Source organism: Leuresthes tenuis, unplaced genomic scaffold (genome assembly GCF_036924035.1).
Source record: "Leuresthes tenuis unplaced genomic scaffold, fLeuTen1.0.hap1 SCAF_15, whole genome shotgun sequence".
In the NCBI taxonomy this organism is placed as follows: Eukaryota; Metazoa; Chordata; class Actinopteri; order Atheriniformes; family Atherinopsidae; genus Leuresthes; species Leuresthes tenuis.
In genome coordinates this window covers 8283596-8310393 of record NW_027325369.1, presented here as the reverse complement: position 1 = coordinate 8310393, position 26798 = coordinate 8283596, and positions in this window count along the sequence as shown.

Sequence of the window (26798 nt, the reverse complement as noted above, 5' to 3'; positions counted from 1 at the left end):
TTTTAACCACCTCGGCAACCTCAGCCCCAGAAATGGGAGGCCCCGTCTCTGAGCTCTCCGACTCTGCCTCTTCCGAGCACGTGTTGGTAGGATTGAGGAGTTCCTCGAAGTACTCCCCCCACCGACTCACAACATCCCTAGTTGAGGTCAGCAAAGCCCCGTCCCCACTGTAAACAGTGTTGACTGTGAGCCGCTTCCCCCCCCCTGAGACGCCGGATGGTGGACCAGAATCTTTTCGAGGCCGTCCGGAAATCGTTCTCCATGGTCTCACCGAACTCCTCCCAGGCCCGAGTTTTTGCCTCAGCAACCGCCGAAGCCGTGGCCCGTCTGGCCCGTCGGTACCTATCAGCTGCTTCCAGGGTCCCACTGGCCAAAAAGGCCCGATAGGACTCCTTCTTCAGCTTGACGGCTTCCCTCACCACTGGTGTCCACCAGCAGGTTGGAGGGTTGCCGCCACGACAGGCACCGACCACCTTACGGCCAAAACTCCGACCAGCTGCCTCGGCAATGGAGTCACGGAACATGGCCCATTCGGACTCAATGTCCCCCACCTCCCCCGGGATATGGTTGAAGCTCTGCCGGAGGTGTGAAGAAAATTTCCGAAAATCAAACCGCACATGATCATAAGTGGGAGAGGGGGTGTTCAGCTGCAAGAAGGTGTGAATGTCCACCCATACATCATCATAAGCAGGAGTGGATGTGTTCGACTACGAGAAGGTGTGAACGTCCAACCAAAGTTTTTAAAAATCAGTTAGGAAAAGGTTTTAATATCCAACCAAACATAATCAAAAGTGGGAGCAGAGCTGTTCGTCTGTGATTAGGTGTGAATCTCCGACCATAATTGCTGAAAAATGTGTTAGAAAAGGTAAGAATGCCGGTCCATACATCATCAAAAGCGAGAGAGATTGTGTTCAGCTGCAAGTAGGTGTGAATATCCAGCCAATATCCAGATGAGAATCAGCACCTCCAAATCCGAGACTATGGTTCTCAGCCGGAAAAGGGTGGAATGCTCTCTCCGGGTCGGGAATGAGATCCTTCCCCAAGTGGAGGAGTTCAAGTATCTCGGGATCTTGTTCACGAGTGAGGGACGAATGGAGCGGGAGATTGACGGGCGGATCGGTGCGGCGTCTGCAGTGTTGTGGGCTCTGCACCGACCCGTCGTAGTGAAGAGGGAGCTGAGCCAGAAGGCGAAGCTCTCTACTTACTGGTCAATCTACGTTCCCATCCTCACCTATGGTCACGAGTTGTGGGTAGTGACCGAAAGAACAAGATCGCGAATACAAGCAGCCGAAATGGGTTTCCTCCGCAGGGTGTCTGGGCTCTCCCTTAGAGATAGGGTGAGAAGGTCAGTCTTCCGGGAGGGGCTCGGAGTAGAACCGCTGCTCCTCCGCATTGAGAGGAGTCAGATGAGGTGGCTCGGGCATCTGGTTAGGATGCCCCCTGGGCGCCTCCCTGGGGAGGTGTTCCGGGCACGTCCCACTGGGAGGAGAACCCGGGGGAGACCCAGGACACGTTGGAGAGACTATGTCTCTCGGCTGGCCTGGGAACGCCTCGGGGTCCCCCCGGAAGAGCTGGAGGAAGTGGCTGGGGACAGAGACGTCTGGGTTTCTCTGCTCAAGCTCCTGCCCCCGCGACCCGACCCCCGGATAAGCGGCAGATGATGGATGGATGGATGGATATATCCTCCACCAACCAGACTTACAATTCCCGACTAGGGTAGCAGAATTTCTAAGCATCTGCACCCCAAAACTACTATCAAAAATATATAAATTATTGTCTAAGATAGATGACACAATGTCTCTTCCATCCTCAAAATGGGAGGCAGATTTATCCATCAGTTCTGGTCATAGCTTCTAACCACAAATATGTTTGAACACCTTCATAATGACTCGAAATCCTAATTTACAGCTCATACAATACAAAATCCTTCATAGAACACACTATACAGGACAAAGGATGTTCAGGATGGGTCTAACACACTCAAACATCTGCTCACATTGCACAGATAACACACCTGATGATTATGCACATGCTTTGTGGTTTTGTGCGCCTGTCCAGAAGTTCTGGCTTGAAGTCTGTGAGGACCTATCAACATGGCTAAAGTGTAGCATCCCTGCATGCCCCACACTGTGCATACTGGGTGACTTAGACAACATCAACATGGAAATTAACTCAGGACACATGGTTCTCACAGTGTTATGTATCGCAAAGAAAACTATTCTCATGAACTGGAAAGCGAAGAACAATCTGTGTATTAACCAGTTTAGAAATTTTCTTTTAGATTATATTAGCATGGAAACAATGTCTGCCTCCTCAAAACATCAATTGGCTGAATTTCATTCTCTCTGGTCCCCTCTGATTAGTTTTATCACATAGTGGTGGTGGTGGGTTGCTGGGTGATGGTGGGTCTCAGGCCCGGGCTGCTGCAACTGGTGTGACCGGGTGGTTTGTTTGATTGTTTTTTTATGTTGTTTGTTTGTTTTTTGTAGAGGTCCTCCGGGGTGGGGTTGGGTTGAGTGGGGTGGGGCGGGATGGGTACCTTCTGGGGGTACAGTAGCTCCCGGAATATGGTCGCTGCAGGCCCCGAGCCTGGTGGACATCAGGCCCTCCTGCCCATTGTTGGCTCCCAGGTAGCAGGGATGCCTATTACAGCCAGTCCCTGGCTGCCCTCTCTGGGGGAGAGTAGCTCCCCCGGTATATATCCCCATACCCCTCTCCCTTCTGGCTCCTGTACACAGCACACACTCACACATGAAGGGTTTTGGGGGCGTGTGTGTTCGGTGGGGTGTAGTGGATGGGGCCACGTAGGTGGTCCCCTTTGGTTGCACTCTGCAGTTCCCTGCCCCTGTTTTAATTACACCTTAGACATTACTACTTATCAAACACACTCACACACACACATTAGGTCTTGGGGGGTGGTTACACTGAGTGGCATCTGGTGGGCGGGGCTCTTTGGGTATGTAGGCTGCCCAGAGTGCCGCGCTCCCAGTTCTACAAGTTTGGCTGCCCCTCAATTTTAATTGCTCACTATTAGAAAATATTGAAGAGCCAGAAGGGTGAGGGGAGGGGTCTTCTTCGCACACCCCTGCTTCCTGGTGTCTGTTCGGGGCAGAAGGGGCCAGGAGGATTAATTAATTGTTCTGCTGGTTCGGGGTCTGTGGTGGCTGGGGGGTTGCTGGCCCCCTGGTGTGCCCGCTGCACTATACCCCAGCAGAGTCGAGGGAGGTAGGACGTGTGGATGTGTGGATGTATGGGACGTGAAAGTGTGTGTGGTAATGATTGGGCCTGGATCTGGGACTTGCTGTTGCCTGGCCTGCCTGTGCTTCTCCCGATGGGGCGTCAGCGTTGCCTCTCCCCACTGCTCGCAACTTCACCCACCTGTGGGCACATCTTGACTCCCAGGGCACTTGGCAAGGGGCGCTGGGGCAGGCGCTGACCCACTTTGTGGCTGTCTGGGGCGCTTGGCCCTCCTGGGTATTGGGTGGGGCCTCTGCCGGGGGGTTTGGGGGCGCTCGGGCCCCTGGGGCGGGGTCGGGGTCGGTGGGCTGTTGCCCCTGGCTCCCGGAGGGCATCTTCCCTATGCTTATGGGGGCTCTTTCCGGGGGCTTCCTCTGCAGTCTTCTGGGTGGATGCGTGGTTGCCCCTGCGGTGGGCTGCCTGGGTTCTGTGCTCTGTGGGGGCTGCTGGTGGCCTGGGTCTTGTGGCCCTCTCTGCCTGCTTCTGATTGCTTGGGGGGGGCTGTGGATTGTGGCCCTGTACGCTTATACACTCATAACTAAGCACGGTTATCATGTAGGTCCTGTGCCATGGGTGTTGCATGTTCTCACACACACACACACACACACACATTCATTAGTCCAGTAGCATGGTCGCTAAGCAGTTGATGTATTATCATGTCGTCTCAGGTCATCTATATCCACAGCTGTGTTGTATGCGATTGCCGCTTCTTGTGCTTGTTTTTGTTTGTTTGTGTGTTTGTTTTTTCTCTGCTTGTCTGCTTTCAGGTGCTCCTGGTGGCGCTAAGGCTAGATTCCCCTCAGAGGCCATGGATTGTTGTCTGTTTTGTTTTTACAGGTGTAGCAGCTGGTTGTCTGGTTTTTGTTTCTATTTTTGTTCTGTTTCCTCTTCTTTCCTCTTCTTCTTTCCTTGTCCCCCGGTCCGGTTCAGTTCAGTTCATGTCATATATTGTAAACAGAAATAAATAAATGGGCATCAAGGGGAGCTTTACATTTATAAAACTTCCCTTGGCAAAGCAAATCTGTTTGGCATCAAAGGTATTCAGACTACAATTCTTCTGACATAATGCTGAACAGGACAAGGGGAAAAAAAAAAAAAAGTAAAGAAGACAGTTCTGCCGAAAGTCAGGGACTAGACCTGTTCTAAGTTCTATACTTTTTAAAAGGGGCATGTTTATCAACTATGGAATTAGAAGATTTACAAAAATGGTCAAGTGCTAGATCTTCATCTGAGATTTTAACAGTGTCATATAACTATTCAACAGATCAGTTAAAAAAAAGCCTGCTCATGGAGATGTTTCAGGATCTGGATACCAAGCGTGGACCTAATGTTTTCATTTTTGCAATTCTGATACAGGCTATTGAGCAGTGATAACTAACACCAAGTTCAGATACTGCGGATATTCTACCTTTGATTTGTTAAGATTGAGCCATTCAGGGACAACCTTGAAGGATCTCTTTGGTTTTGTAGGATCAGTAATTACAGGTTGATCATACAGGTTGATATTGGTACACACCTTTTTTAAATGATCAGAGGCAGAGTTCAACTTGTTTAAATTAAAATTGCCACACAGAGATTGGGTTTAGGCCACATGCACACAGAATGACATCAACAAATATAAGAAATATTAAACATTTACACATAGATTTTTGAATACATGTAGAGGAATGATACTTTGAAATGTGCTCATTGCGGAGTAATGATCAGTTGAGTAATGAAGGTTGAACTATATGGGAAAGAGGTTCTATTCCCAGCATCATGATGGACACTCCTGATATAGAAGGTTTCGCTAACGCATTGGAATTGTTTTACTATTTTCATATGCATGTGCAATGAAGAATTGCTTGCTGCTGATAAATGCAAAGAAGAACAGCTTACACATAGATGCTCACATATAGGTTGCTGAATGCAATGAAGACCTGCTTATCCAGTAAAGGTCAATGTCAATGTGTAATATTCAATTAGGATTTGCAAAACAGTGAAGTTAAACAATGAATGGGTCCATAGTCGGTATGAGAAGACTACAGGAATATTTACCTGGGTGTACGTTCAAACAGAGATGAGAAAATCGCGATAAATAATTGTTTGTTTGTTTGTTAGTATGTATATGAATGTTATGTGTATAAACTGTGTTGAGTTATAGTTACTCAGTAGTGTCTCAGTGAAACAACCGACGGGGGATGCCTTGCGGTGACAACAAAAGCAGTGTTTTACTGATCAGTCAAGTTGCTCCAGTGTACTCCATACAAACTGGTTGGCTACTGAAGGGATAGAAAATGGGGAATTCTTGTTTTAAAGCAAACAAGGAATTAGATGGGAAAAATACATGTTTTAACGGGACCCAGACAATATTAAATACTCAGACAGATGGGAGAAGAAGTGTAGTTTTGTAGGAAATCACTAAATTATTACATAGAATTAGTGAAATCAATTGAAGAATGCCTTTCTGAAGAGCTGTTTACCACAGATGAGCAGCTTTGCGACCAAGCACATTGTAGATCGCTTTACTGCCAAAATGATCTAATTTAATGGATTGGTTTAGACATGCATAACAGCATTTTAAGAACAAAGAGAGAAACAAAAAGGGACAACGCTTCATGGTGGAAGGTGATGTATAAATAAAAGTGTATATGATGAAGGGGGTGGCAACACCCATTCCGAAATCCCGCCATTCCGACATCCCGCTATTCCGACATCCCACCATTCCGACATACCACCATTCCGACATACCACCATTCCGACATGCAAACGTCCCACCATTCCGACGTTCAAATGTCCCACCATTCCGACAAGGCTTTCTGTATAAGGAAATGTGTGTTACTCAACAGGTGAGTCCCTTCTTTCTGTTCATGCAATTTATATGTTTAACACATGTTTATAGACAAGCGTTATTAAAAACACAAAGTCTCGGCAACTGGAGGAGGAGAAGCAGTCCGCGGTGGTTTTCAATCACACACTCCAATGCCACTTGTTTCAACTTCCGAAAATTTAATCCAGGAAAAAAAGGCTTACAAACATGGACCAAAACGGCTCCATAACACGCACAACAAAAATTAACTAAAAGAAAGCAAATAAACAGTATGAAGTGGTCAAAATTGGTTTTACGCATGCCTATGTGCGTCTGGCACATGCGTCTTCGGGCTCTCCCACATTGGTTTGTGGATGAAAGCTATATGTTCAGCTGTAATGTCATGTAAAAACAATCTCTACATGACATTTACTCCCAGGTGTGACCAGTTACGTCCTTAAGATATCAACAGGCTGTATAAAGCCTTGCGCAATGGCTGTGTGTTTGTGCCAAATGCGCAAAGCCCATCCGCGCTTCCCAAAATTGGAGCGAGTACTCATAAATCACGTGAATAACATGAATAAACGTTTTTACTGCATTTTGTTGTGTTTTATACGTTCTATGCTGTCATTTCTCTCTTCTCCAATTGGCAAGGCAAGGCAGAGTGCTCGCAACTGTGTCCTGTGCCGTAGCCGTGATATCTGTTATTGCAATTATTACTTTTGCATATGATGACAGCGTGCAAAAGACGCATGGGCTCTGTGGAGAGCTCCGCTCCAGCTGGCTGCTGTGACAGCTCACTGACACTGTATTTCTGCTTAATCAGTTTCAGTCTCGCCAGAGTTACATTAATATCTGTATTTTTATATTTGAAATTCAGGGGATTTTGATAATAGATTATTAAAGTTTGTTTGCGAGGCTGTGGCCTCTGCATGTGCAAAGCTTGTGCGCCAAACTTTAGGGCGTATTTGCGCCGGCATATCATTAGTGCAAAATGTTTTGGGTAAAAAATAGGCTATTAAAAGGAACTGTCGGAATGGCGGTATGTTAAAAAAAACAAAAAACATACCGCCATTCCGACCATAGGAGGAAAAAAGTGTCGGAATGGTGGGACGTTTGATAAAAAATTAAGTGTCGCCATTCCGACAATTGGAGACCCATGTCGGAATGGCGAGATGTCGGAATGGCAGCATGTAACCATGATGAAGGAGAGACCATTTGAGCAGCACAGCCATTTCGCAGCACAGGGACAGCAGTCCAAGTTACAGGATCTCCCACGTGGTATCACCTGTCACATTGTGTCAAGGCATCAAAAGAAGAAAAAATCACCAAACTCAAGGACAAAAAGACGAAGACGCCGGTGAACGAAGAGAGAGTACTGACAAACCAGAAATACAAAAGGATTCTCGATATCAAGATCCAGAAGAAGAGGCTAACAATGCCACGAACACTTACGATGCTGGGAATGATGCCAGCAATGAACAGAGAAGAAGATTCAGTGTCATCAATCTGCAACACGTGCCTCTAATGAGGGGGTGAATATAGAATCCTCAACGATTACAACGTCTCTGGGAACTGTGACAAAAACAAGGTTTAAACCATTTTGATATATATTGTAACCTATTGGCTAAGGAATAGTGCTGAAAATGAGGTAAATCTAATCCACCATTGTCCTTGGTCTTCTGTAGGGTTTTTAAACTAATACGTGGTGGTTTGTTTTTCCACAGAAATTTGGAGATGCATGAATCTAGTTACTTAAACCAAGTAGCAGATGGTTTTATGGGGATCATTGAGAACAAATAGTTAACTTTTGGTAGTATCATCATTTTAATGGATGTAATTCTCCCCATAAGTGATATAGGTAAGGACTTCCAACGAGAGAGATCGTCCTCTACTGTCTTTAATAATTGCACATAATTTAGCTTTGTTAGCTCTGAGAGCCTGGAGGAAATGTTTATGCCTAAATATCTAATATTTCCTGAATGTAAAGTGATCGCAGGTATATTATGGACCCTACAGTTAATGGGCAGAACTGTGGTCTTAGACCAGTTGATAGAGTAGTCAGAAAGTGTTGAGAATTTATTTATGAGTGTGATCGTGTGAGTGAGAGACGTCTGTGAGTTCTGAAGGAAAAGTAATACATCATCAGCATAAAGACTTATTTTATGCTCAATATTTTGGGATTAATTACTCACAAACGGGTAAGAAAAGGTAGTATTGCCAGACCATACATGATCAAAACAGGGAGCGGAGGTCGTTCAGCTGCAAGAAGGTGTGAATGTCCAACTAAAGTTTATAAAAAGCGGGTAAGACAAGGTGCGAATGCCCGACAATGCATGATCAAAAGAGGGAGCGGAGGTTTTCGGCTGCAAGAAGGTCTGAATGTCCACCCATAATTGCTGAAAATGGGTAAAAAAAGGGTGCGAATGCCAAACCATACATCATCAAAAGCAGGAGTGGATGTGTTCGGCTAGAAGAAGGTTTGAATGTCCGACCATAGTTTGTAAAAAGCGGGTAAGAAAAGGTTCGAATGCCCAAACATAGACCATCAAAAGAGGGAGCGGAGGTGTTCCGCTGTAAGAAGTTGTAAATGTCCGACCATAGTTGGTAAAAAGCGGGTAAGAAAAGGTTAAAATACCCGACTGTACACAATCAATAGCGGGAGCGGAGTTGTTCGGCTACAAGAAGGTTTGAAAGTCCGACCACGGTTTGTAAAAAGCGGGTAAGAAAAGGTTCGAATGCCCAAACATACACCATCAAAAGAGGGAGCGGAGGTGTTCCGCTGTAAGAAGGTGTGAATGTCCAACCATGGTTTTTAAAAAGCTTGTAAGAAAAGGTTCGAATGCCCGAATATATACCATCAAAAGCGGAAGCGGAGGTGTTCGGCTGCAAGAAGGTGTGAACGTCCGACCAAAGTTTGTAAAAAGCAGTTAAGAAAAGGTTCGAATATCCAACCAAACATAATCAAAAGCGGGAGCAGAGCTGTTCGACTGCAAGTAGGTGTGAATGTCCAGCCATAATTACTCACAAACGGGTAAGAAAAGGTAGTATTGCCAGACTATACATGATCAAAACAGGGAGCTGAGGTGGTTCAGCACCAAGGTGTGAATGTCTGACTATAGTTTGTAAAAAGCGGGTAAGATAAGGTGCGAATGCCCGACAATGTATAATCAAAAGAGGTAGCGGAGGTTTTCGGCTACAAGAAGGTTTGAATGTCCGACCATAGTTTGTAAAAAGCGGGTAAGAAAAGGTTCAAGCGCCTGACTATACACCATCAAAAGCGGGAGCAGAGGTGTTCCGCTGTAAGACGGTGTGAATGTCCACCCATATTTGGTAAAAAGCGGGTAAGAAAAGGTTAAAATACCCGACTGTACACAATCAATAGCGGGAGAGGTGTTCAGCTGCAAGAAGGTGTGAATGTCCACCCATAATTACTGAAAAAATGGGTAAGAAAAGGTGCGAATGCCCAACCATACATTATCAAAAGCAGGTATGAATGTCAGATCATAATTTGCAAAAAGCTGATGAGAAAGGGTGAGAATGCCCGACTATACACCATCAAATGCGGGAGCGGAGTTGTTCGGCTGTGAGTAAGTGTGAATCTCCGACCATAATTGCTGAAAAATGTGTTAGAAAAGGTAAGAATGCCGGTCCATACATCATCAAAAGCGGGAGAGGTGGTGTTCGGCTGCAAGTAGGTGTGAATGTCCAGCCATAATTACTAACGAACGGGTAAGAAAAGGTAGTATTGCCAGACCATACATGATCAAAACAGGGAGCGGAGGTGGTTCAGCTGCAAGAAGGTGTGAATGTCCGACTAAAGTTCAATAATATTAACAAAAGCGGGAGGAGAGGTCTTCGGATGAGAGTGGTTGAGAATTTCCAACCATAATCTATAAAATGCGGTGAAAAAAAAGGTGTGATAGAACACTAAAAGGTGGAGCGGAAGTGTTCGGCTGCAAGAAGGTGTGAATGTCCGACTATATTTGGTGAAAAGCAGGTGAAGCAAGGTCTGAATGCCCAACCTTACATCATCAAAAGCGAGATCCGAGGTGTTTGGCTGCATGAAGGCCATAGTTTGCCAAAAGCGGGTAAGCTGCGAATGACCGACTAAATATCAACAAAAGGTCTTCGGATGCAAGTGGGTGTGAATATCCCACCATACAAGTATGGTGGAGAGGAAGCTGTGAACAGCCGACCATAGTTGGCAAAAAGCGGGTGAGAAAAGGTGCGAATGTCCAACCATACATGATCAAAACAGGGAGCGGAGGTGTTTGGCTGTGACAAGGTGTGAATGTCCACCCAAAATTAATGAAAAGCGGGCAACAAGTAGGTTTGAATGACCAACCATACACCATCAAAAGCAGGAGTGGATGTGTTCGGCTACAAGGTTTGAATGTCCGAGCATAGTTTGTAAAAAGCGGGTAAGAAAAGGTTCGAATGCCCAAACATACACCATCAAAAGAGGGAGCGGAGGTGTTCCGCTGTAAGAAGGTGTGAATGTCCGACCATAGTTGGTAAAAAACGGGTAAGAAAAGGTTAAAATACCCGACTGTACACAATCAATAGCGGGAGCGGATGTGTTTGGCTACAAGAATGTGTGACAGTCCGACCATGGTTTGTAAAAAAAGGGTAAGAAAAGGTGCGAATGCCCGACAATGTATGATCAAAAGAGGGAGCGGAGGTTTTCGGCTACAAGAAGGTTTGAATGTCCGACCATAGTTTGTAAAAAGCGGGTAAGAAAAGGTTCAAATGGCTGACTACACACCATCAAAAGCGGGAGCGGAGGTGTTCCGCTGTAAGACGGTGTGAATGTCCGACCATAGTTGGTAAAAAGCGGGTAAGAAAAGGTTAAAATACCTGACTGTACACAATCAATAGCGGGAGCGGAGTTGTTCGGCTACAAGAAGGTGTGAAAGTTCAACCATGGTTTGTAAAAAGCTGCTAAGAAAAGGTTCGAATGCCCGAATATATACCATCAAAAGCGGAAGCGGAGGTGTTCGGCTGCAAGAAGGTGTGAATGTCCGACTAAAGTTCAAATATATTAACAAAAGCGGGAGGAGAGGTCTTCGGATGAGAGTGGTTGAGAATTTCCAACCATAATCTATAAAATGCGGTGAAAAAAAAGGTGTGATAGAACACTAAAAGGTGGAGCGGAAGTGTTCGGCTGCAAGAAGGTGTGAATGTCCGACTATATTTGGTGAAAAGCAGGTGAAGCAAGGTCTGAATGCCCAACCTTACATCATCAAAAGCGAGATCAGAGGTGTTTGGCTGCATGAAGGCCATAGTTTGCCAAAAGCGGGTAAGCTGCGAATGACCGACTAAATATCAACAAAAGGTCTTCGGATGCAAGTGGGTGTGAATATCCCACCATACAAGTATGGTGGAGAGGAAGCTGTGAACAGCCGACCATAGTTGGCAAAAAGCGGGTGAGAAAAGGTGCGAATGTCCAACCATACATGATCAAAACAGGGAGTGGAGGTGTTTGGCTGTGACAAGGTGTGAATGTCCACCCAAAATTAATGAAAAGCAGGCAACAAGTAGGTTTGAATGCCAAACCATACATCATCAAAAGCAGGAGTGGATGTGTTCGGCTACAAGAAGGTTTGAATGTCCGAGCATAGTTTGTAAAAAGCGGGTAAGAAAAGGTTCGAATGCCCAAACATACACCATCAAAAGAGGGAGCGGAGGTGTTCCGCTGTAAGAAGGTGTGAATGTCCGACCATAGTTGGTAAAACACGGGTAAGAAAAGGTTAAAATACCCGACTGTACACAATCAATAGCGAGAGAGGAGGTGTTTGGCTACAAGAATGTGTGACAGTCCGACCATGGTTTGTAAAAAACGGGTAAGAAAAGGTGCGAATGCCCGACAATGTATGATCAAAAGAGGGAGCGGAGGTTTTCGGCTAGAAGAAGGTGTAAATGTCCGACCATAGTTGGTAAAAAGCGGGTAAGAAAAGGTTAAAATACCCGACTGTACACAATCAATAGCGGGAGCGGAGTTGTTTGGCTACAAGAAGGTGTGAAAGTCCGACCACGGTTTGTAAAAAGCGGGTAAGAAAAGGTTCGAATGCCCGAATATATACCATCAAAAGTGGAAGTGGATGTGTTCGGCTGCAAGAAGGTGTGAACGTCCGACCAAAGTTTGTAAAAAGCAGTTAAGAAAAGGTTCGAATATCCAACCAAACATAATCAAAAGCGGGAGCAGAGCTGTTCGACTGCAAGTAGGTGTGAATGTCAGATCATAATTTGCAAAAAGCTGATGAGAAAGGGTGAGAATGCCCGGCTATACACCATCAAATGCGGGAGCGGAAGTGTTCGGCTGTGAGTAGGTGTGAATGTCCGACCATAATTGCTGAAAAATGTGTTAGAAGAGACTAGAATGCCGGACAAGACATCATCAAATGCGGGAGCGGAGTTGTTTGGCTGTGAGTAGGTGTGAATCTCCGAGCATAGTTTGTAAAAAGGGGGTAAGAATAGGTTCGAATGCCCGAACATACACTATCAAAACAGGGAGCTGAGGTGGCTCAGCTGCAAGGTGTGAATGTCTGACTATAGTTTGTAAATAAGGTGCGAATGCCCAACAATGTATAATCAAAAGAGGGAGCGGAGGTTTTCGGCTACAAGAAGGTTTGATTGTCCGACCATAGTTTGTAAAAAGCGGGTAAGAAAAGGTTCAAATGCCTGACTATACACCATCAAAAGCGGGAGCAGAGGTGTTCCGCTGTAAGACGGTGTGAATGTCCGACCATATTTGGTAAAAAGCGGGTAAGAAAAGGTTAAAATACCCGACTGTACACAATCAATAGCGGGAGAGGAGGTGTTCAGCTGCAAGAAGGTGTGAATGTCCACCCATAATTACTGAAAAATGGGTAAGAAAAGGTGCGAATGCCCAACCATACATTATCAAAAGCAGGTGTGAATGTCAGATCATAATTTGCAAAAAGCTGATGAGAAAGGGTGAGAATGCCCGACTATACACCATCAAATGCGGGAGCGGAGTTGTTCGGCTGTGAGTAAGTGTGAATCTCCGACCATAATAGCTGAAAAATGTGTTAGAAAAGGTAAGAATGCCGGTCCATACATCATCAAAAGCGGGAGAGGTGGTGTTCGGCTGCAAGTAGGTGTGAATGTCCAGCCATAATTACTAACAAACGGGTAAGAAAAGGTAGTATTGCCAGACCATACATGATCAAAACAGGGAGCGGAGGTGGTTCAGCTGCAAGAAGGTGTGAATGTCCGACTAAAGTTCAATAATATTAACAAAAGCGGGAGGAGAGGTCTTCGGATGAGAGTGGTTGAGAATTTCCAACCATAATCTATAAAATGCGGTGAAAAAAAAGGTGTGATAGAACACTAAAAGGTGGAGCGGAAGTGTTCGGCTGCAAGAAGGTGTGAATGTCCGACTATATTTGGTGAAAAGCAGATGAAGCAAGGTCTGAATGCCCAACCTTACATCATCAAAAGCGAGATCAGAGGTGTTTGGCTGCATGAAGGCCATAGTTTGCCAAAGGCGGGTAAGCTGCGAATGACCGACTAAATATCAACAAAAGGTCTTCGGATGCAAGTGGGTGTGAATATCCCACCATACAAGTATGGTGGAGAGGAAGCTGTGAACAGCCGACCATAGTTGGCCAAAAGCGGGTGAGAAAAGGTGCGAATGTCCAACCATACATGATCAAAACAGGGAGCGGAGGTGTTTGGCCGTGACAAGGTGTGAATGTCCACCCAAAATTAATGAAAAGCAGGCAACAAGTAGGTTTGAATGCCCAACCATACATCATCAAAAGCAAGAGTGGATGTGTTCGGCTACAAGAAGGTTTGAATGTCCGAGCATAGTTTGTAAAAAGCGGGTAAGAAAAGGTTCGAATGCCCAAACATACACCATCAAAAGAGGGAGCGGAGGTGTTCCGCTGTAAGAAGGTGTGAATGTCCGACCATAGTTGGTAAAACACGGGTAAGAAAAGGTTAAAATACCCGACTGTACACAATCAATAGCGGGAGAGGAGGTGTTTGGCTACAAGAATGTGTGACAGTCCGACCATGGTTTGTAAAAAACGGGTAAGAAAAGGTGCGAATGCCCGACAATGTATGATCAAAAGAGGGAGCGGAGGTTTTCGGCTAGAAGAAGGTTTGAATGTCCGACCATAGTTTGTAAAAAGCGGGTAAGAAAAGGTTCAAATGCCTGACTATACACCATCAAAAGCGGGAGCGGAGGTGTTCGGCTACAAGAAGGTGTTAAAGTTCAACCATGGTTTGTAAAAAGCTGCTAAGAAAAGGTTCGAATGCCCGAATATATACCATCAAAAGCGGAAGCGGAGGTGTTCAGCTGCAAGAAGGTGTGAACGTCCGACCAAAGTTTGTAAAAAGCAGTTAAGAAAAGGTTCGAATGCCCGAATATATACCATCAAAAGCGGGAGCAGAGCTGTTCGACTGCAAGTAGGTGTGAATGTCCAGCCATATTTACTCACAAACGGGTAAGAAAAGGTAGTATTGCCATACCATACATGATCAAAACAGGGAGCTGAGGTGGTTCAGCTGCAAGGTCTGAATGTCCAACCATAATTTCTAAAAACCGGGTAAGAAAAGGCTCGAAAGCCCGACTATACACAATCAAAAGAGGGAGCGGGAGGTTTTCAGCTGCAAATCCTTCACTCAAACCAAGTGAAAACTGCTTTGTCCTTCATATTTATCAATGTCTAGATCGACTTCAACAAAGAACAACATTGTACTTTGCAGTAAAGAAAGAGCAAATCAAAAGTTTTAGGAATCCGAGAATAAGCTTATTTTCATGAGTTCTGCACGATTATTGATTTTACTATAAATGAATGCCTTCACTCAAACTATGTTAAAACTGCTTTGTCCTTCATATTTATCAATGTCTAGATTGACTTCAACAAAGAACAACACTGGATTTTGCAGTAGAAGAAAGAGCAACACTGAAGGATCAGTAATCCGAGAATAAGCTTATTTTCATACGTTCTGCATGATTTGGGATTTTATGTATAAAATGAATTCCTTCACTCAAACCAAGTTAAAACTGCTTTGTCCTTCATATTTATCAATGTCTAGATCGACTTCAACAAAGAACAACATTGTATTTTGCAGTAGAAGAAAAAACAACACTGAAGGATCAGGAATCCGAGAATAAGCTTCTTTTCATACGTTCTGCATGATTTGGGATTTTATGTATAAAATGAATTCCTTCACTCAAACCAAATGAAAACTGCTTTGTCCTTCATATTTATCAATGTCTAGATTTACTTCAACAAAGAACAACATTGTATTTTGCAGTAGTAGAAAGAGCAACACTGAAGGATCAGGAATTCGAGAATAAGCTTATTTTCATACGTTCTGCATGATTTGGGATTTTATGTATAAAATGAATTCCTTTACTCAAACTATGTTAAAACTGCTTTGTCCTTCATATTTATCAATGTCTAGATTGACTTCAACAAAGAACAACATTGTATTTTGTAGTAGAAGAAATAGCAACACTGAAGGATCAGGAATCCAAAAACAAGCTTATTTTCATACGTTCTGCATGATTTGGGATTTTGCTATAAAATTAATTCCTTCAGTCAAACAAAGTGGAAACTGCTTTGTCCTTCATATTTATCAATGTCTATATCGATTTCAACAAAGAACAAGGCTGTATTTTGCAGTATAGGAAAGAGCAACACTGGAGGATCAGGAATCCGAGAATAAGCTTACTTTCATGAGTCCTGCACGATTTCGGATTTTCCTATAAAATGAATTGCTTTGCTCAAACCAAGTTAAAATTGCTTTGTCCTTCATAGTTATCCATGTCTAAAATGTATCAAGCATAAAGTTCCTCATATTACCCTGAATGAGAAAGAAGCATCCCTTTGGTTGAGCAATCCGTTCCTTTTGCGGAGTTATGCATGATTTCGGATTTTGCTATAAAATTCATTCCTTCACACCTTTTTTTTTCACCGCATTTTATAGATTATGGTTGGAAATTTCAACCACTCTAATCCGAAGACCTTTCCTCCCGCTTTTGTTAATATATTTGAACTTTAGTTGGACATTCACCCCTTTTTGCAGCTAAACCACCTCCGCTCCCTGTTTTGATCATGTATGGTCTGGCAATACTAAGTTTTCTTACCCGTTTGTGAGTAATTATGGCTGGATATTCACACCTACTTGCAGCTGAACACAATCTCTCTCGCTTTTAATTATGTTTGGATATTCGAACCTTTTCTTTACTGCTTTTTGCCAACTTTGGTCGGACGTTCACACCTTCTTGCAGCCGAAGACCTCCGCTTCCGCTTTTGATGGTATATGTTCGGGCATTCGAACCTTTTCTTACCAGCTTTTTACAAACGATGGTTGGACTTTCACACCTTCTTGTAGCCGAACAACTCCGCTCCCGCTATTGATTGTGTACAGTCGGGTATTTTAACCTTTTCTTACCCGCTTTTTACCAACTATGGTCGGACATTCACACCGTCTTACAGCGGAACATCTCCGCTCCCGCTTTTGATGGTGTATAGTCAGGCATTTGAACCTTTTCTTACCCGCTTTTTACAAACTATGGTCGGACATTCAAACCTTCTTGTAGCCGAAAACCTCTGCTCCCTCTTTTGATTATACATTGTCGGGCATTCGCACCTTATCTTACCCGCTTTTTACAAACTATAGTCAGACATTCACACCTTGGTGCTGAACCACCTCAGCCCCCTGTTTTGATCATGTATGGTCTGGCAATACTACCTTTCCTTACCCGTTTGTGAGTAATTATGGCTGGACATTCACACCTACTTGCAGTCGAACAGCTCTGCTCCCGCTTTTGATTATGTTTGGTTGGATATTCGAACCTTTTCTTAACTGCTTTTTATAAACTTTGGTCGGACGTTCACACCTTCTTGCAGCCGAACACCTCCACTTCCGCTTTTGATGGTATATATTCGGGCATTCGAACCTTTTCTTACCAGCTTTTTACAAACGATGGTTGGACTTTAACACCTTCTTGTAGCCGAACAACTCCACTCCCGCTATTGATTGTGTACAGTCGGGTATTTTAACCTTTTCTTACCCGCTTTTTACCAACTATGGTCGGACATTCACACCGTCTTACAGCGGAACATCTCCGCTCCCGCTTTTGATGGTGTATAGTCAGGCATTTGAACCTTTTCTTACCCGCTTTTTACAAACTATGGTCGGACATTCAAACCTTCTTGTAGCCGAAAACCTCTGCTCCCTCTTTTGATTATACATTGTCGGGCATTCGCACCTTATCTTACCCGCTTTTTACAAACTATAGTCAGACATTCACACCTTGGTGCTGAACCACCTCAGCCCCCTGTTTTGATCATGTATGGTCTGGCAATACTACCTTTCCTTACCAGTTTGTGAGTAATTATGGCTGGACATTCACACCTACTTGCAGTCGAACATTTCTGCTCCCGCTTTTGATTATGTTTGGTTGGATATTCGAACCTTTTCTTAACTGCTTTTTATAAACTTTGGTCGGACGTTCACACCTTCTTGCAGCCGAACACCTCCACTTCCGCTTTTGATGGTATATATTCGGGCATTCGAACCTTTTCTTACCAGCTTTTTACAAACCATGGTTGGACTTTCACACCTTCTTGTAGCCGAACAACTCCGCTCCCCCTATTGATTGTGTACAGTCGGGTATTTTAACCTTTTCTTACCCACTTTTTACCAACTATGGTCGGACATTCACACCTTCTTACAGCGGAACACCTCCGCTCCCTCTTTTGATGGTGTATTTTTGGGCATTCGAACCTTTTCTTACCCGCTTTTTACAAACTATGCTCGGACATTCAAACCTTCTTGTAGCCGAACACATCCACTCCTTCTTTTGATGATGTATGCTTGGGCATTCAAACCTACTTTTTGCCCGATTTTCATTAATTTTGGGTGGACATTCACACCTTGTCAGAGCCAAACACCTCCGCTCCCTGTTTTGATCATGTATGGTTGGACATTCGCACCTTGTCTCACCCGCTTTTTGCAAACTATGGTCGGCTGTTCACAGCTTCCTCTCCACCATACTTGTATGGTGGGATATTCACACCCACTTGCATCCGAAGACCTTTTGTTGATATTTAGTCGGTCATTCGCAGCTTACCCGCTTTTGGCAAACTATGGCCTTCATGCAGCCAAACACCTCTGATCTCGCTTTTGATGATGTAAGGTTGGGCATTCAGACCTTGCTTCACCTGCTTTTCACCAAATATAGTCGGACATTCACACCTTCTTGCAGCCGAACACTTCCGCTCCACCTTTTAGTGTTCTATCACACCTTTTTTTTCACCGCATTTTATAGATTATGGTTGGAAATTCTCAACCACTCTCATCCGAAGACCTCTCCTCCCGCTTTTGTTAATATATTTGAACTTTAGTCGGACATTCACACCTTCTTGCTGCTGAACCACCTCCGCTCCCTGTTTTGATCATGTATGGTCTGGCAATCCTACCTTTTCTTACCCGTTTGTTAGTAATTATGGCTGGACATTCACACCTACTTGCAGCCGAACACCACCTCTCCCGCTTTTGATGATGTATGGACCGGCATTCTTACCTTTTCTAACACATTTTTCAGCAATTATGGTCGGACATTCACACTTACTCACAGCCGAACAACTCCGCTCCCGCATTTGATGGTGTATAGTCGGGCATTCTCACCCTTTCTCATCAGCTTTTTGCAAATTATGATCTGACATTCACACCTGCTTTTGATAATGTATGGTTGGGCATTCGCACCTTTTCTTACCCATTTTTCAGTAATTATGGGTGGACATTCACACCTTCTTGCAGCTGAACACCTCCTCTCCCGCTATTGATTGTGTACAGTTGGGTATTTTAACCTTTTCTTACCCGCTTTTTACCAAATATGGTCGGACATTCACACCGTCTTACAGCGGAACACCTCTGCTCCCGCTTTTGATGGTGTATAGTCAGGCATTTGAACCTTTTCTTACCCGCTTTTTACAAACTATGGTCGGACATTCAAACCTTCTTGTAGCCGAAAACCTCCGCTCCCTCTTTTGATTATACATTGTTGGGCATTCGCACCTTATTTACAAACTATAGTCAGACATTTACACCTTGCAGCTGAGCCACCTCAGCTCCCTGTTTTGATAGTGTATGTTCGGGCATTCGAACCTATTCTTACCCCCTTTTTACAAACTATGCTCGGAGATTCACACCTACTCACAGCCGAACAACTCCGCTCCCGCATTTGATTATGTATTGTCCGGCATTCTAGTCTCTTCTAACACATTTTTCAGCAATTATGGTCGGACATTCACACCTACTCACAGCCGAACACTTCCACTCCCGCATTTGATGGTGTATAGCCGGGCATTCTCACCCTTTCTCATCAGCTTTTTGCAAATTATGATCTGACATTCACACCTACTTGCAGTCGAACAGCTCTGCTCCCGCTTTTGATTATGTTTGCTTGGATATTCGAACCTTTTCTTAACTGCTTTTTACAAACTTTGGTCAGACATTCAAACCTTCTTGTAGCCGAAAACCTCCGCTCCCTCTTTTGATTATACATTGTTGGGCATTCGCACCTTATTTACAAACTATAGTCAGACATTCACACCTTGCAGCTTAGCCACCTCAACTCCCTGTTTTGATAGTGTATGTTCGGGCATTCGAACCTATTCTTACCCCCTTTTTACAAACTATGCTCGGAGATTCACACCTACTCACAGCCGAACAACTCCGCTCCCGCATTTGATTATGTATTGTCCGGCATTCTAGTCTCTTCTAACACATTTTTCAGCAATTATGGTCGGACATTCACACCTACTCACAGCCGAACACTTCCGCTCCCACATTTGATGGTGTATAGCCGGGCATTCTCACCCTTTCTCATCAGCTTTTTGCAAATTATGATCTGACATTCACACCTACTTGCAGTCGAACAGCTGTGCTCCCGCTTTTGATTATGTTTGCTTGGATATTCGAACCTTTTCTTAACTGCTTTTTACAAACTTTGGTCGGACGTTCACACCTTCTTGCAGCCGAACACATCCACTTCCACTTTTGATGGTATATATTCGGGCATTCGAACCTTTTCTTACCCGCTTTTTACAAACCGTGGTCGGACTTTCACACCTTCTTGTAGCCAAACAACTCCGCTCCCGCTATTGATTGTGTACAGTCGGGTATTTTAACCTTTTCTTACCCGCTTTTTACCAACTATGGTCGGACATTTACACCTTCTTCTAGCCGAAAACCTCCGCTCCCTCTTTTGATCATACATTGTCGGGCATTCGCACCTTTTCTTACCCGTTTTTTACAAACCATGGTCGGACTGTCACACATTCTTGTAGCCAAACACCTCCTCTCCCGCTATTGATTGTGTACAGTCGGGTATTTTAACCTTTTCTTACCCGTTTTTTACCAACTATGGTCGGACATTTACACCTTCTTACAGCGGAACACCTCCGCTCCCTCTTTTGATGGTCTATGTTCGGGCATTCGAACCTTTTCTTACCCGCTTTTTACAAACTATGGTCGGACATTCAACCTTCCTTGTAGCCGAACACATCCACTCCTGCTTTTGATGATGTATGGTTGGGCATTTTCACCTTTTCTTACCCATTTTTCAGTAATTATGGGTGGACATTTACACCTTCTTGCAGCTGAACAACTCCTCTCCCGCTTATGATCATGTGCGGTTTGATATTCGAAAATTTTCTTTCATGTTTTAAAGCAATTATTGATGGACATTCAAATCTTCTTGTAGCCGAACACATCCACTCCTGCTTTTGATGATGTATGGTTTGGCATTCGCACCCTTTTTTTACCCATTTTTCAGGAATTTTGGGTGGACATTCAGACCTTCTTGCAGCCGAAAACCTCCGCTCCCTCTTTTGATCATACATTGTCGGGCATTCGCACCTTATCTTACCCGCTTTTTACAAACTATAGTCAGACATTCACACCTTGCAGCTGAACCACCTCCGCTCCCTGTTTTGATCATGTATGGTCTGGCAATACTACCTTTTCTTACCCGTTTGTGAGTAATTAATCCCAAAATATTGAGCATAAAATAAGTCTTTATGCTGATGATGTATTACTTTTCCTTCAGAACTCACAGACGTCTCTCAGTCACACGATCACACTCATAAATAAATTCTCAGCACTTTCTGACTACTCTATCAACTGGTCTAAGACCACAGTTCTGCCCATTAACTGTAGGGTCCATAATATACCTGCGATCACTTTACAGTCAGGAAATATTAGATATTTAGGCATAAACATTTCCTCCAGGCTCTCAGAGCTAACAAACCTAAATTATGTGCAATTATTAAAGACAGTAGAGAACGATCTCTCGTTGGAAGTCCTTACCTATATCACTTATGGGGAGAGTTACATCCATTAAAATGATGATACTACCAAAAGTTAACTATTTGTTCTCAATGATCCCCATAAAACCATCTGCTACTTGGTTTAAGTCACTAGATTCATGCATCTCCAAATTTCTGTGGAAAAACAAACCACCACGTATTAGTTTAATAACCCTACAGAAGACCAAGGACAGTGGTGGATTAGATTTACCTCATTTTCAGCACTATTCCTTAGACAATAGGTTACAATATATATCAAAATGGTTTAAACCTTGTTGTTGTCACAGTTCCCAGAGACGTTGTAATCGTTGAGGATTCTATATTCACCCCCTCATTAGAGGCACGTAATGCAGATTGATGACACTGAATCTTCTTCTCTGTTCATTGCTGGCGTCATTCCCAGCATCGTAAGTGTTCGTGGCATTGTTAGCCTCTTCTTCTGGATCTTGATATCGAGAATCCTTTTCTATTTCTGGTTTGTCAGTCCTCTGTCTTCGTTCACCGGAGTCTTTGTCTTTTTGTCCTTGAGTTTGGTGATTTTTTCTTCTTTTGATGCCTTGACACAATGTGGCAGGTGATACCACGTGGGAGATCCTGTAACTTGGACTGCTGTCCCTGTGCTGCGAAATGGCTGTGCTGCTCAAATGGTCTCTCCTTCATCATGGTTACATGCTGCCATTCCGACATCTCGCCATTCCGACATGGGTCTCCAATTGTCGGAATGGCGACACTTAATTTTTTATCAAACGTCCCACCATTCCGACACTTTTTTCCTCCTATGGTCGGAATGGCGGTATGTTTTTTGTTTTTTTTTAACATTCCGACAGTTCCTTTTAATAGCCTATTTTTTTACCCAAAACATTTTGCACTAATGATATGCCGGCGCAAATACGCCCTAAAGTTTGGCGCACAAGCTTTGCACATGCAGAGGCCACAGCCTCGCAAACAAACTTTAATAATCTATTATCAAAATCCCCTGAATTTCAAATATAAAAATACAGATATTAATGTAACTCTGGCGAGACTGAAACTGATTAAGCAGAAATACAGTGTCAGTGAGCTGTCACAGCAGCCAGCTGGAGCGGAGCTCTCCACAGAGCCCATGCGTCTTTTGCACGCTGTCATCATATGCAAAAGTAATAATTGCAATTACAGATATCACGGCTACTGCACAGGACACAGTTGCGAGCACTCTGCCTTGCCTTGCCAATAGGAGAAGAGAGAAATGACAGCATAGAACGTATAAAACACAACAAAATTCAGTAAAAACGTTTATTCATGTTATTCACGTGATTTATGAGTACTCACTCCAATTTTGGGAAGCGCGGATGGGCTTTGCGCATTTGGCACAAACACACAGCCGCAACGGTTGTAGCTTTATACAGCCTGTTGATATCTTAAGGACCTAACTGGTCACACCTGGGAGTAAATGTCATGTAGAGATTGTTTTTACATGACATTACAGCTGAACATATAGCTTTCATCCACAAACCAACGTGGGAGAGCCCGAAGACGCATGTGCCAGACGCACATAGGCATGCGTAAAACCAATTTTGACCACTTCATACTGTTTATTTGCTTTCTTTTAGTTAACTTTCGTTTCTTTTGGATTCTTGTGCGTGTTATGGAGCCGTTTTGGTCCATGTTTGTAAGCCTTTTTTTCCTGGATTAAATTTTCGGAAGTTGAAACAAGTGGCATTGGAGTGTGTGATTGAAAACCACCGCGGACTGCTTCTCCTCCTCCAGTTGCCGAGACTTTGTGTTTTTAATAACGCTTGTCTATAAACATGTGTTAAACATATAAATTGCATGAACAGAAAGAAGGGACTCACCTGTTGAGTAACACACATTTCCTTATACGGAAAGCCTTGTCGGAATGGTGGGACATTTGAACGTCAGAATAGCGGGATGTCGCAATGGTGGGATGTCGGAATGGTGGGACGTTTGCATGTCGGAATGGTGGTATGTCGGAATGGTGGGATGTCGGAATGGTGGGATGTCGGAATAGCGGGATGTCGGAATGGCGGGATTTCGGAATGGGTGTTGCCACCCCCTTCATCATATACACAGTTATTTATACATCACCTTCCACCATGAAGCGTTGTCCCTTTTTGTTTCTCTCTTTGTTCTTAAAATGCTGTTATGCATGTCTAAACCAATCCATTAAATTAGATCATTTTGGCAGTAAAGCGATCTACAATGTGCTTGGTCGCAAAGCTGCTCATCTGTGGTAAACAGCTCTTCAGAAAGGCATTCTTCAATTGATTTCACTAATTCTATGTAATAATTTTGTGATTTCCTACAAAACTACACTTCTTCTCCAATCTGTCTGAGTATTTAATATTGTCTGGGTCCCCTTAAAACATGTATTTTTCCCATCTAATTCCTTGTTTGCTTTAAAACAAGTATTCCCCATTTTCTATCCCTTCAGTAGCCAACCAGTTTGTATGGAGTACACTGGAGCAACTTGACTGATCAGTAAAACACTGCTTTTGTTGTCACCGCAAGGCTTCCCCCGTTGGTTGTTTCACTGAGACACTACTGAGTAACTATAACTCAACACAGTTTATACACATAACATTCATATACATACTAACAAACAAACAAACAATTATTTATCGCAATTTTCTCATCTCTGTTTGAACGTACACCCAGGTAAATATTCCTGTAGTCTTCTCATACCGACTATGGACCCATTCATTGTTTAACTTCACTGTTTTGCAAATCCTAATTGAATATTACACATTGACATTGAACTTTACTTGATAAGCAGGTCTTCATTGCATTCAGCAGCCTATATGTGAGCATCTATGTGTAAGCTGTTCTTCTTTGCATTTATCAGCAGCAAGCAATTCTTCATTGCACATGCATATGAAAATAGTAAAACAATTCCAATGCGTTAGCGAAACCTTCTATATCAGGAGTGTCCATCATGATGCTGGGAATAGAACCTCTTTCCCAGAATAGTTCAACCTTCATTACTCAACTGATCATAACTCCGCAATGAGCACATTTCAAAGTATCATTCCTCTACATATATTCAAAAATCTATGTGTAAATGTTTAATATTTCTTATATTTGTTGATGTCATTCTGTGTGCATGTGGCCTAAACCCAATCTCTGTGTGGCAATTTTAATTTAAACAAGTTGAACTCTGCCTCTGATCATTTAAAAAAGGTGTGTACCAATATCAACCTTTCTCAGGTAATTACAGATCCTACAAAACCAAAGAGATCCTTCAAGGTTGTCCCTGATTGGCTCAATCTTAACAAATCAAAGGTAGAAAATCCACAGTATCTGAACTTGGTGTTAGTTATCACTGCTCAATAGCCTGTATCAGAATTGCAAAAATGAAAACATTAGGTCCACGCTTGGTATCCAGATCCTGAAACATCTCCATGAGCAGGCTTTTTTTTAACTGATCTGTTGAATAGTTATATGACACTGTTAAAATCCCAGATGAAGATCTAGCACTTGACCATTTTTGTAAATCTTCTAATTCCATAGTTGATAAACACGCCCCTTTTAAAAAGTATAGAACTTAGAACAGGTCTATCCCTGGCTTTCGGCAGAACTGTCTTCTTTACTTTTTTTTCCCCTTGTCCTGTTCAGCATTATGTCAGAAGAATTGTAGTCTGAATACCTTTGATGCCAAACAGATTTGTTTTGCCAAGGGAAGTTTTATAAATGTAAAGCTCCCCTTGATGCCAATTGATTTATTTCTGTTTACAATATATGACATGAACTGAACTGAACCGGACCGGGGGACAAGGAAAGAAGAAGAGGAAAGAAGAGGAAACAGAACAAAAATAGAAACAAAAACCAGACAACCAGCTGCTACACCTGTAAAAAACAAAACAGACAACAATCCATGGCCTATGAGGGGAATCCAGCCTTAGCGCCACCAGGAGCACCTGAAAGCAGACAAGCAGAGAAAAAACAAACACACAAACAAACAAAAACAAGCACAAGAAGCGGCAATCGCATACAACACAGCTGTGGATATAGATGACCTGAGACGACATGATAATACATCAACTGCTTAGTGACCATGCTACTGGACTAATGAATGTGTGTGTGTGTGTGTGTGTGTGTGAGAACATGCAACACCCATGGCACAGGACCTACATGATAACCGTGCTTAGTTATGAGTGTATAAGCGTACAGGGCCACAATCCACAGCCCCCCCCCCCCAAGCAATCAGAAGCAGGCAGAGAGGGCCACAAGACCCAGGCCACCAGCAGCCCCCACAGAGCACAGAACCCAGGCAGCCCACCGCAGGGGCAACCACGCATCCACCCAGAAGACTGCAGAGGAAGCCCCCGGAAAGAGCCCCCATAAGCATAGGGCAGAGGCACTCCGGGAACCAGGGGCAACAGCCCACCGACCCCGCCAGGCCCCAGCCGCCCAGACATGGGCCGTGCACTGGACCTGGGCCCCAGGAGCCCGAGCGCCCCCAAACCCCCCGGCAGAGGCCCCACCCAATACCCAGGAGGGCCAAGCGCCCCAGACAGCCACAAAGTGGGTCAGCGCCTGCCCCAGCGCCCCTGGCCAAGTGCCCTGGGAGTCAAGACGTGCCCACAGGTGGGTGAAGTCGCGAGCAGTGGGGAGAGGCAACGCTGATGCCCCATCGGGAGAAACACAGGCAGGCCAGGCGACAGCAAGTCCCAGATCCAGGCCCAATCATTACCACACACACTTTCACGTCCCATACATCCACACATCCACACATCCTACCTCCCTCGACTCTGCTGGGGTGTAGTGCAGCGGGCACACCAAGAGGCCAGCAAACCCCCAGCCACCACAGACCCCGAACCAGCAGAACAATTAATTAATCCTCCTGGCCCCTCCTGCCCCGAGCAGACACCAGGAAGCAGGGGTGTGTAAAGAAGACCCCTCCCCTCACCCTTCTGGCTCTTCAATATTTTCTAATAGTGAGCAATTAAAATTGAGGGGCAGCCAAACTTGTAGAACTGGGAGCGCGGCACTCTGGGCAGCCTACATACCCAAAGTGCCCCGCCCACCAGATGCCACTCAGTGTAACCACCCCCCAAGACCTAATGTGTGTGTGTGAGTGTGTTTGATAAGTAGTAATGTCTAAGGTGTAATTAAAACAGGGGCAGGGAACTGCAGAGTGCAACCAAAGGGGACCACCTACGTGGCCCCATCCACTACACCCCACCGAACACACACGCCCCCAAAACCCTTCATGTGTGAGTGTGTGCTGTGTACAGGAGCCAGAAGGGAGAGGGGTATGGGGATATATACCGGGGGAGCTACTCTCCCCCAGAGAGGGCAGCCAGGGACTGGCTGCAATAGGCATCCCCGCTACCTGGGAGCCAACAATGGGCAGGAGGGCCTGATGTCCACCAGGCTCGGGGCCTGCAGCGACCATATTCCGGGAGCTACTG